We start from the raw sequence: 12,208 nt of genomic DNA, 5'->3' as shown, positions 1-12,208 counted from the left end.
CTAACATAGACTAATCAGTAATTAGGCACCTTCTACTTGGCTCTCGTCAGATGACCTCTCAGGACCAATCAAGAAACAGAACTTAGATGAATAGTCTTTCTGTGTAAAGTCTCGCACAGGCTGTGAAACAGAGGCACCTTCGTTAGATAAGAACAGTACAGGAGCAATGCCTCCCCCAAGATTCACACAGGCTGAGCATGTAATAATAATAATAACAACTTTATTCTTGTATACCGCATTACCATGGAAGTTCTATGCGGTTAACAGATGAAGAGACTGTACATTTACAGCGAAGTTACAATTTCGTTAATGTTACATTTAACATTTTAGACAATGCATTTTCAGTCAAGTTACATTTACATTTTAGACGATAAATTTACGGAGAAGTTAATTTTTTGCAGGTAGGTTATATATTCGGAGTAGTTATGATTGCTATAAGTTACATACAGCAGTGTTACAAATAGAAGTGTTACATACGGCGGTAAAGAGTCTGGGGGAGAGTCGAGGTCAGAGGAGGAGGAGGGAGGAGAGCGGAACATTCAGAGGAATTTGTCGAAAAGGTAGGTTTTAGTTAACTTCCTGAAAGTTTGATAGGGGGGGAATTGGAGATGAGAGTGGAGAGGCATTTGTTCCATTTGTCCGCTTGGAATGCTAGGGATCGGTCGAGGAATTTTTTGTAGAGGCAGCCCTTTGGGGAGGGAAAGGAAAACAGGTAGGTATTTCGAGTACGAGAGGGGCCTGCAATTTCAAGGTGCTCAGATAGGTAAATTGGTGAAGAGCCTGCTAAGGTTTTGAAGCAGAGGAAGGCGAATTTAAAGATGATTCTTGCCTCCACCGGCAGCCAATGGAGTGTGGTGTAATAGGGGCTAACGTGGTCATATTTTTTGAGGCCGAAAATGAGGCGGACAGCGGCATTTTGTACTATTCTTAGACGTTTGATGGTGTTTTTATAGGCTCCCAGGTATATGATATTACAGTAGTCCAGTATGCTTAGGATTAATGATTGGACCAGTAAACGGAAGGAGAGGTGGTCGAAGTGGTGTTTGATGGTGCGAAGTTTCCAGAGGGAACAGAAGCATTTTTTGACCTGGGCACTGGTGTGGTCTTCGAAGGTCAAGCTTCTATCTAGGATGACTCCGAGTATTTTTATGGTGGGGTTGATGGGGTATTCTAGGCTGTTCAGTTTCAGGGAAGTGTTTGTTATTTTATGGATAGGGCTTGCCAGGAAGATTTTGGTTTTTTCTGTGTTTAATTTTAATTTAAATTGTGAGGTCCATTGTTCTAGCTTGGTGAGGATAGAGGAGGTGAGTTGTTCTGTCTGTTGAGTGAATGAAATTAGGGGGATGATAATGGTGATGTCATCGGCGTATATGAATGATTTAAGGTTTAGGTCGGCTAGTATCCGTGCTAGAGGGGCCAAGTAAATGTTGAAAAGGGAGGGGGATAATGGGAAGCCTTGTGGGACTCCGCAGGAGTTACGCCATTGATGGGAGAAGGTTCCGTTGCTGTGGACCTGATAAGTACGGTTAGTTAGGAAGCTTGAGAACCAGTTAAGTACTTGGCCGGAAATGCCGATGGAGTCGAGGCAGCGGAGCATGATGTAGGCAAAGCTGGATGTCCTTGACTAGAATACAGTTCTGGTACATGCCCAGAATGAATCGGCAGGCATAAACAGCAAAAATGTTTTCTTCTTTCTCTCTCCTTGCATGGTTCGGCTGGAAAGATTTCTTGCAGACAATGGTTCAGGCTTTATGACGTCAGAGAGGCTTAACCTTCAGGTGTGAATAAGGAAACACCCCTACAGTATGATGAGTTTTGCAATATCAAAATCCAGGTCCAGGTTTTGCTGTTTGATTCGGTTTAGTGAGGAATCATCATTTACCTATTGCTTCTGCTTTTACTTTTAACTGCAAGCATCAGATGTAACAAGGTAAAAGTAGTGAAATTATTACTTCAGTAAAAATAACAAATATTATTCTGTGCTTCTTTACAAGTAAAAAAAACCCAAAATTTTACTTAAATACAGTATGAGATTAGTTACTTTTACTCAATTACTATACAACACTGCTTATAACGTACCTAATCATGCAGGCAACCCTACTTTCTTGTCCATTTTTTGTGACTATATATAATAATCATCCTAAAGAGACAAGGGGTACAGCATACCAGCTGAATTTTACATGCTCAGAGGTTGGTGCAGAAAGCTTCCGTTATAGCTGTATACTGATCTAACGCAAACATAACACCTACTGTGAGTTTTGCTTACCGATGCAGTAAACCAATAATTTTTATGTATTTATTTAATTGGTTTTCTATCCTGTTCTCCCCAAAGAGCTCAGAATGGTTTACAGGTTAAAAATGCATAATATACAGCTAACAGGTTACAATTTGCTATAATTACAGTGCAAGGATTTTCAATACAAATTTTTTTTATCCTAACTCAACTTATACTAGGCATCTAATACCAATTTACATAATATACAGTTTACATTTGCCATAGTTACAGTCCAAGATTTGGCCCGCGGGCCTGAGTTTGACACTCCTGCCCTAAGCGGAATGCATGAGCAATCGCTCAAACATTTTACATAGTCGCTCACAAAAATACTGGCCCGACCTGACTTTCAAACAAAATTTATATACTAAACTAGTTACATAGGGGTGATTTTTTTTTTTCTATATACATAAATGCATTGCTAATACTGGGATCAATAATTGTGTGTTTTTAGAACTTGTTGCTCAGAGACAAAAAAAATTTGCAACACCTGGCCAATCTTTAGAGCAGGGGTGTCAAAGTCCCTCCTCGAGGGCCGCAATCCAGTTGGGTTTTTAGGATTTCCCCAATGAATATGCATGAGGTCTATTAGCATATAATGAAAGTAGTGCATGCAAATAGATCTCATGCATATTCATTAGGGAAATCCTGAAAACCTGACTGGATTGCAACCCTGGAGGAGGGACTTTGACATCTGTGCTTTAGAGGTAGCATTGGCCTCTTTCTAAGACAGTGTATCTCAAACTGTTTGCCAAGGCACAGTGGTGTGCCCTGAAGAGATTCCAGGTGCGCCATGAGAGATTCCAGAATTTTACTTTATTTAAAAAAAAAATTCCTTCATAAGTATATACTAGAATAGATGACATGTATTCACATATGCAAAAGTCTGTCAATGTTATAAGCGTCTGTGTACGAAAGGATACAACCCAGGCAAGCATCATTCTTTGATGTGATTGGTTCTTGAAATCTAACGGCAAGTAATTTTACTTTTTATGCAGTAGTTATTCTAATTTGAGCAACAAAGCAATCAAGGCTTTTTTACCATTTGGATCTTCTTAATAAACCATTTTTCAGTAAAAACATTACTCGACAGCTATTATATATTCACTTAAAAAAGGCTTGAACATACAGGGCATAATCGAAAGGGACGTCTAAGTCCGTTTGCATCCAACTCGCAAGTCGTCCAAAGTAAAAAAACAGCCTAAGACACATTTTCAAAAAATACGTCCAAAATTTTTTTTGTTTCAAAAATCGTCTAATTATACGTCCTGCCAATTTGATCGTCCAAGCCGCTAAATCGTCCATCTTTATACCACATTTCCGTCCAACTTTTTGTCCAAGTATTTAATTTTTGTTTCATTTTGTTCTATTACCCTTCTGATGTTATGCTTGTATCTACCCCCTTGGAGTTTCACTCCGTGACCTCTGTTGTAGTATTTTCTTGCCACCAAAAATGTTTTTTTTCATGCACATTAATTCCTTTGATGTAATTTGAATGTCTCCAGCACATATCTCCCTATCACTCCTTAGATATTGTGTACTTAGGGGGCCCTTTTACTAAGCTAAGCTATAAAATGGACTTAGCAGATCCTTACACAAGTCTTTCCCATGCGCTAAACCCATTTTTAATATGGCCATCAAAAGTGGCTTTTTTTTCCCTATGTGTATGGCCATGCGCTAATGTTGCCCACCTACTTTAGGTTCAGGCCCATTTAAAATTATCACGCCTTTGTTATGGCCAGTGCGGATCGTCAAGACCCGCCAGCTGCAAGGATTCTCCAGTTGCACGAACTCCTCCCTTTCCTTCTTGCTCCAGCCCACAGCACTGTCCAAGCGCTGGCAATGTGCTGTCCTGTCCCACCCCTCCCCATCCTCCCGCTGCACATGCTCAGTTTTGCATATACACGGGGAGAGTGAAGCAGTGGCAGCATAATTTATTTATTCAATTTTCTATACTGTTCTCCCAGGGAAGCTCAAAACAGTTCACATGAATTTATTCAGGTACTCAGCACATGGACAGAACCACGGGCTGGAGCAAGTGGGAGAGGGAGGAGCTCTTGGCACCAGAGAACCCTTGCAGCTGATGGGGCTTGGGGTTTCCCACCAGTTCAGGTGTTTTTAATGCTATGAGTTGGCTCAGAGGGGAGGGGATGTGAAGACTACATTTGCCCACCCAGTTTGCCCAGTGGCCCACCCAAAATTGGAGGTCTGGCCTTTGGCTAAACATATTCTGTAGCTTAGGAAAAGGACCCCTTAGGTCAGGGGTGTCAAAGTCTCTCCTCGAGGGCCGCAATCCAGTCAGGTTTTCAGGATTTCCACCATGAATATGCATGAGCTCTATTAGCATACAATGAAAGCAGTGCATGCAAATAGATCTACAAACCCAACTGGATTGCAGCCCTCGAGGAGGGACTTTGACACCCCTGCCTTAGATCTTTAAGTGCAATATTGTTAGGATTGCCAGATTTCATCTATAAAACAAAAGAAGATACCTGATCCTGCCCCATTCATCCCCCCAGCCCTGCCCCATTCTGCCTCCAGCTCTGCCCTAGTCCTTCCCCAAATGGACCTCCCTGAGCTCCGGACTGCATCTACGCATGTGTGGACATCGACATGAAGATATGTTTATGACATCACTGCATTGACATCCGTGCATGCGCAGACGCCCTCCAGACATGGCCCTGAGGTCGGGGACTTCCAAAACCCAGACAAACTGCCGGGTTTTGGAAATTCCTCTGGGCACCCGGAGAGTCCTCTAAAAAGAGGACATGTCCGGGTTTTCCCAGACTTCTAGTAACCCTTTTAGCACAGAACCTACATCATTTAACATCTGCTGCTTTGTAGATCCCCACCGGCCAGTCTCCAGAACTAGAAGCAAAGCAAAATAAGCCCAAGTCTCCCCATCTCTTTGCAGGACTATGATTTCAATAATATTTGACCAAGTTCTATATTTTCTTTCAAATCTTATATCAGTTGTATACTCTTTTTATAGATTCTCCCAACTCAGAGTGTTGTCCTGGGCAACACACATGCTCTGGCCAACTAGAAAGCTCAATAGGGAAGTCTCCAGGACTTACTTTCATGCCATCTCCTTCCATCAACGGATTTTACAGAGTAATGTCCTCATTCCCTCCATAGGCTCGAGAATGTCTCCTCTGCCGCACACCCTTCCTTAGCCAGCCCATGTGTCACAGTGCACAACAATCCTGCCTTAGTCATGGACCAAACAAAAGCAATTCCTAAATTTAAGAGCTTTGTTATCACAAATCACTGTCCTTGATTCTGTCCTACAAGGGCTTTTTCAACACAAAGGAAAAGGAGCAGCAGTTGAGATCTCTTAGGGCAACAGCGGCAATAGGATCGCCATAAAACCTCCAACAGCCACTATGGGAGAAATTTCCACAAAACTGCCTGGCAGCAGGGATGCAGGTACTTTTCAATTTGCATAACTGTCATGAATTTTTAAAACAAAAACAGCTGCTAAGGTCATTATGGCATGTAAAGAACTCAGTGTATCTGAATATAACTTGCCTCGAGCTCAGATTTAGAAAAGGGGAGGAATAAATCAGAAATCCAAATGTGCCATCACTTACATTAGAACAAAAGTGCTAGCATTCTTTGCCCTGTTACATTGGCAGCAGAGTTTACTTGAGATCAAATACATCTATATTTGAACATTCAATGCACACAGAATAATTCTATAAGGAGGACAACAAGCTTTAGGCAGCAAGAATGTGGTAAGAGAAGTTAATGTAGCTGGTTTTAAAAAAAGTTTGGACAAGTTCCTAGAGGAAAAGTCCATAGTCTACTTTGGAAAAAAAAGGTTGAGACAAGTTCCTGGAGAAAAAGTCCATAGTTTGCTGTTGAGATAGACATGGGATGGTAGCATGGAATGCAGCTACTATTTGGGTTTTTGCCAGGTACTAGATGGATCATTGTTCTGACCCAGTAAGGCTATTCTTATGTTCATAAGTTCTTATGTTCTTAACTCACATACATATGTGCACATATACAAATGGAAATGCCAGTATTTCGGCTGTAAGATGGCACCTAAATGCAGCCCATGTAGTTTGCAGGTGGGCATGCACAAGGGTGGACTTTGGGAAGAGAGCACATTTATAAGCATAGAGATAGAATTCTATCATCTTCATGTGTTTGCTGTGATCTAGGTGCAATCATTTACACCAGTTCTAGGACTGGTATGAGTGGGTGCGCTTTGTATATGGGCAAGTTCTTGGCATGCTACTCTGGTAGGCAGGTGCCTATTTTTCTTTATAAGAATAGGCTCCAAGAAGGCACATTGTGGGTGCAAATGAAGGCACCCTTTTGTCTAATTCCTCTTCTGAGGGTAATTATATAACAGGACACCCACTACAGTACTGGTTAGGGTGCCTATTTTAAGCCTATTCTATTAAAAACAAAGCGGGTGCCAATTTTTCATTATAGAATTACTAGCACAAACGGCCCAAAATGTGCTTACTTTTAAGGTGTGATTAGCTACTCAAGCATTAGAGCTAGTGCAAATGGCCACGCCTACTTTTAGTGAAACATGTCACATATTGGATAAAGTATCCCCCTGGCCAATGGACATTTGAAAAAAAAAAAAAAAAGTGCCATTTGCATAAAGTATTAACACAGTTAAAAAGGAGGTTTAAATTAAGAAATACATTATATTTAAAGTTTAAAGGGCTAAGATCTATTGGCATGCACTACTTTCAATGCATATTCATTGAGGAAATCCTGAAAACCCGACTGGATTGCGGCTCTCAAGGAGGGACTTTGACACCCCTGCCTTAAACTAAGCAGTTCATAGACTCTTTGTACTTTTCCTGCCTAAACCCAACGCTCAAAGTGGTTAGCAGAACTAGTATTTAGCCACTTTGTTCTGAGTAGTTTTGAGCAGTATGAATGTAGCCAGCTAAATCCATCTGTACATTACTCCCTATGACACTTGTAGTCTATTGATGGTAATCAAACCAGTGGCATAGTGAGGGGGATGTATGTGTGAGGGGTTGGACTGCCCCAAGTGCCACACCCTTCCCCCTAAACTGTGATAATCACCAATACACACTTGTCATGGAGAAAAATGACTTACAAATTAAAGCATTTTGAGGGTGACGAAAATGATAGGAGGTTTTGCGACAAAAGACGTATGAAGAGAGACTGGAAGCCCTGAATATGTATACCTTAGAGCAGGGGTAGGGAACTCTGGTCCTTGAGAGCCGTATTCCAGTCGGGTTTTCAGGATTTCCCCAATGAATATGCATTGAAAGCAGTGCATGCAAATAGATCTCCTGCATATTCATTGAGGAAATCCTGAAAACCCGACTGGAATACGGCTCTAGAGGACCGGAGTTCCCTACCCCTGCCTTAGAGGAAAGGAGGGACAGGGGAGATATGATTCAGACATTCAAATAGTTGAAAGGTATTAACGTAAAACAAAATATTTCCAGAGAAAGGAAAATGGTAAAACCAGAGGACATAATTTGAGGTTGAGGGGTTGGAGACTCAAGAGCAATGTAAGGAAATTGTTCTTTATGGAGAGGGTGGCGGATGCCTGAAATGCGCTCTTGAGAGAGGTGGTGGAGAGGAAAACGGTGACGGAGTTCAAAAATGCATGAGAAGAACACAGAGGATCTAGAATCAGATAAGAATAGTAAATATTAAAGAACTAAGGGAAGACTTGCACAGTCTGTGTCTGTATATGGCGTTGGGGGAGGATGGGCTGGGGAGGACTTCAATGGCTGGGAGGGTGTAGATGGAGTGGAGTGAGCTTTGACGGAGACTTCAGTAGTTGGAACCTAAGAACCAGGCAGAGCTTTAGATTCTTGCCCAGAAATAGCTAAGGAGAAGAAAAAAAAAATCAACAAATTTTTAGATTGAATTAGGTTGGGCAGACTAGATGGACCATTTGGGTTTTTATCTGCCGTCATCTACTATGTTACTATTATTATTTATTCAATTTTCTATACAATTCTCCCAGGGGAGTCCAGAACGGTTTACATGAATTGATTCAGGTACTGAAGCATTTTTCCCTGTCTGTCCTGGTGAGCTCATTATCTATCTAACGTACCTGGGACAATAGGGAGATTAAATGACTTGCCCAGGGTCACATGGAGCAGTGTGGATTTGAACCCACAACCTCAAGGTGCTGAGGCTGTAGCTTTAACCACTGGCTGGATCTGGGCAACTTAGCACACAAATGCCAATGCATAAATTTACATCTGCTCTGAAGAAGATTTTATGAAATATAGATGCACATGGCAACTTCACCTCTGCTCCACCCAAACTATGCCCTCAGGATTGACTATACGTAGGCGGGGAAATTCTATATATGGCACTGAATGTTAGGTGCTACATGTGTACCAAATATTTGCACAGAAAAACATTCTAACTGATGCAAGGTCCCAAAACTGCAGATCCATGTGAAAAAAAGCATAGAAGAGCATGTAAACGTTTCTGTGCAGATCTGCAAAGGGATTGTGGCCACGGGTGGGACAGGGGCATTCCTTTAAAATGTGCTGTCACAAAAAAGTGCCGATTTGTGCCCAACTTGCATGCCAGGATTTACACCTGGTATTAGTTGTAGTAATTCCTCGTGCCCAAAGTTCAGCGTGATCCCAGCACTATACGCTGCTCTTTAAAGGGCACCGATCCCAGAATACCTGTTACAGAATACCCTTCAGTGCTGATATTGTTCAGCATCAAATTTTGAGCACCATTTACTGACTCCAGCCCAGAGGGGGGTAATTCTCTAAAGGTCACCTAAAGCTAGGTGCCAGGATGATAAATATTAAACATGAAATTTATAATCACAATTATGTGCACAATTGTCATTATAGACTATTAGTATAATATCACTGTTACATGCCTAATTTTAGGTGTGAGCACCTATCCTAACTGAGTGGTGTGGTGACGGGACAAAAGCGTGCCGGACAAAGCCGTGCCGACATTAGAGAATAGACAATTGAACGCAAGACTCCAGCACACCGCCATCAAAGTTTCTTTTAAAGAGCTCCGAGGGTGTGGGGGGGGAACCCCCCACTTTACTTAATAGTGTTCGCACTGCCATTGGCTGCCATTGGGGTGTGTGTGTGGGGGGGGTGCAACCCCCACATTATACAGAAAACTTAACTGTCCCCCTAAAAAATAGCGAAAAAGTTGTTTCCTCTATAATGGGGGGTTCTAACCCCCCAAACCCCGCCCCAACGGCAGCGCTAACACTATTAAGTAAACTAGGGGTGGATTCCCCCCTCACACACCCCGTCGGAGCTCTTTAAAATTAACCTTTACGGCGGTGCACTGGAGTCTTGCGCTCAATTGTCTGCTCTCTAATGTCGGCCCGGCTTTGTCCCGCGCGCTTATGACTGTGAACCCAGTGGTGTAAATGTTAATGCGTAATTGCTGTCATTTTAAGTACATAACTGATAGTATTTTATTACCTGTGTGCATAAGCACTAGACAATATGCCCCTGACCCACCTGTGCTCCTCTCAGGTCCACACCCTCTTGCAATGTCATGCTTCAGATGTAGTAGAATCCCAAGTAAGGGCAGTTACGTGTGTAACTGCAACTTAACCCTTCTTTTACTAAGGTGCGCTATGCTTTTTAGCACGCGGTAAATATTAGCATGCACTAAACACTAACGCATGCATTGTTTTCCTATGGATGTTAGCGGTTAGCGCACGCATTGATGTAGCGTGCGCTAAACACGCACTAACACGCATAACGCACCTTAGTAAAAGAGGGCCTTAGTGTCAATTAGCACCAATTATAGCCAATTACATTATGTGGGCAACTGACAGTTTTCTATAACTTGCCTGCACAACGTTGCATGCTAAACATTAAATTGTACGCACAAGTTTATAGAATTAGGGAGAGCTTGCCAAGAAATAGGCGGCCATTTTTTGTATACAGTACCTGCTTTTTATGAGCATATATGTTTATTTTTTATAAAGCTCTTTTCTAGTTAAAACAGGCTTTATAAAATTATCTCCTAAAAGTATAATTCTCTCTCACGCCCCCTACATTCTGACAAATAGAGAGAGATCAGTATAATGGGGAAAATCCCTGTCCAATCAGGAGAGGAGGAGGATCCTGAGCAGTAAGACCATGAATAGGCGGGGACTGTAGTAACCTTTCAACATCTGGCAGCCTTTAAAGGGGTTCTCTGCCTTCCTTTTAAGTCTATTCTGCCCTTGTGAGAGAAAACAGCTGGTCTCTTCCTACTTTTGTACACTAACGGCCCGGTATAACCGCAAGGAGAAGAAGCAAGCCGCCATTTCCAAGTGAAAAGTTAGCGCGCCTTCCTTCACTGCTCAAGCTGTCTCTGGCTTCTGAGTGAAGTCTCGCCAACTCAGAAGGAATCTGTGGGAGTTCTTGAAAGGAAGGGGAGGGGAGAGTGCTATGCTTTTTTTTTTTCTGTCTACTACTGCATTTCGCTTCTCTGTCCGTACCCCTCTCAATTGCAGGAAATCTTAAGCGCCTCATCATTTTGCTATGGCAAAAAAAAGGAGTAAAGTTCTAATTCAAACTAACATGATCTTCTCTCTTCCCCCCCCCCCCTCCCCGGTGTGGTCCCATCTCGGTGGCTGCTGCATAACTACCTTTCAATCCGAAAGCTGCTTTGAATCCAAAGAATTTCTCCGTCTATAGTGAATCTGAAAAGGTCCAAATAAAAAAACGGATTTCCTAACTCACTTCTTAGCACAGCAGGCTGGTCCCAAGGGGGCTCTTAACCCAGTCCTTGGGATACATTAAGCCAGCCGGGTTTTCAGGGATATCCACAGTGAAAATGCACGAGATTTACAAGCAGTGCATGCAAATCTCTCCTATGCATTATTTATTGTGGATATGGTGAAACCCAGATAGACCGAGGGTGTCTCGAGGACTGCATGGGGATAATGAGAACTTGTAGAGATGATTAGACTAAGAACCCTTGTTAACTTTAATGTTAAATCACTGAACAAGAAAATTTCTCCCACCTGCTGTAGCTCCCCTCTAATTACACAGAGCTATAAATATATCATTCCCCTACTTACCTGTGGAGTTATTAGAATTCCAGAGAGTTTGCAGGGGCCAAAATCTCCTTCATCCTACGTTTTCTAGAGCCCGTCTGGATTTGTGACTGCTGGAAGCTGGTGCTTTGCTGCTAACTGCTGCTGTTGCTGTTCCCAGCCTGTGCCCAGGACTAGTGATGACACACGTAGAGGAGGGCTGTCTCTCTCACTCAAGGTGTTTCAGATTCTCTACAGCTTCAGACTAGGCAGTAGCGCCACGTGCTTTTAAGACTGCAGACTTTGATTTACACCAGAATAGTGGCTCTGAGGTTTTAGATGATCTTTTCAAAACACAAATTGCCCAGCATTGTGTCAGGCACAAAGGGAAAACACAGGATGCATTTCAGACGGAATAACCTTCAGGACAAACAGGTCCAAATACTAGGCCAGGAGCAGAAGAAAGATGTAGGATACATTTCAGAGTAATCCAGCAGCACAGAATCCAATATTGTGATGGTACAGGGAGAGCGCAGGATAAATTTCAGAGAGAATAATCTTCAGGAGGGATAGAGTCCAAGGTTTACAGGAGCTCAGAGAGAGTGCCTAATACTTTGTAGAAAGAGTAATCCCTTGGTGCATAAAGTCCAACTCTAGAGCTTTAACAGAATGAACCGCAAACATCTGAAAACCTGGCTTTTCTCAAAAATTGTAAGCCTCTCTCCAATTTAGGAATCAAGAAATCTCTTATATCTGGCATCCCAAGTCCTCTAAATATTCTTCACACTTCTACCTCTAACCCTCTGTTGTAGTTCCTTCCTATCTCATCTACTGTAAACCGCGCCGAGATCTACGAACGTGGAGATGATGCGGTATACAAACCTAAGGATTAGATTAGATTAGATTAGATTAAAGTTCATCCTAAACTTAGCACAAGACTT

The 12,208-nt window shown here is 42.3% G+C and overlaps 1 protein-coding gene across 1 annotated transcript in view; it reads right to left on the bottom strand.

The window, feature by feature from the left end:
- Positions 1 to 11,440, bottom strand: part of LOC117358747 (neurotensin receptor type 1-like) — a 58,542-nt gene extending 47,102 nt beyond the window's left edge. Inside the window, exon 1 of the mRNA XM_033940335.1 lies at positions 11,313 to 11,440. The gene's annotated coding sequence lies outside the window, so the exon portion shown is untranslated. The remainder of the gene's footprint in view (positions 1 to 11,312) is intronic.
- Positions 11,441 to 12,208: the final 768 nt, after the last annotated feature.

This window comes from Geotrypetes seraphini, chromosome 4 (genome assembly GCF_902459505.1).
Source record: "Geotrypetes seraphini chromosome 4, aGeoSer1.1, whole genome shotgun sequence".
Lineage (NCBI taxonomy): Eukaryota > Metazoa > Chordata > Amphibia > Gymnophiona > Dermophiidae > Geotrypetes > Geotrypetes seraphini.
This window is presented reverse-complemented; position numbering and strand designations above follow the sequence as displayed.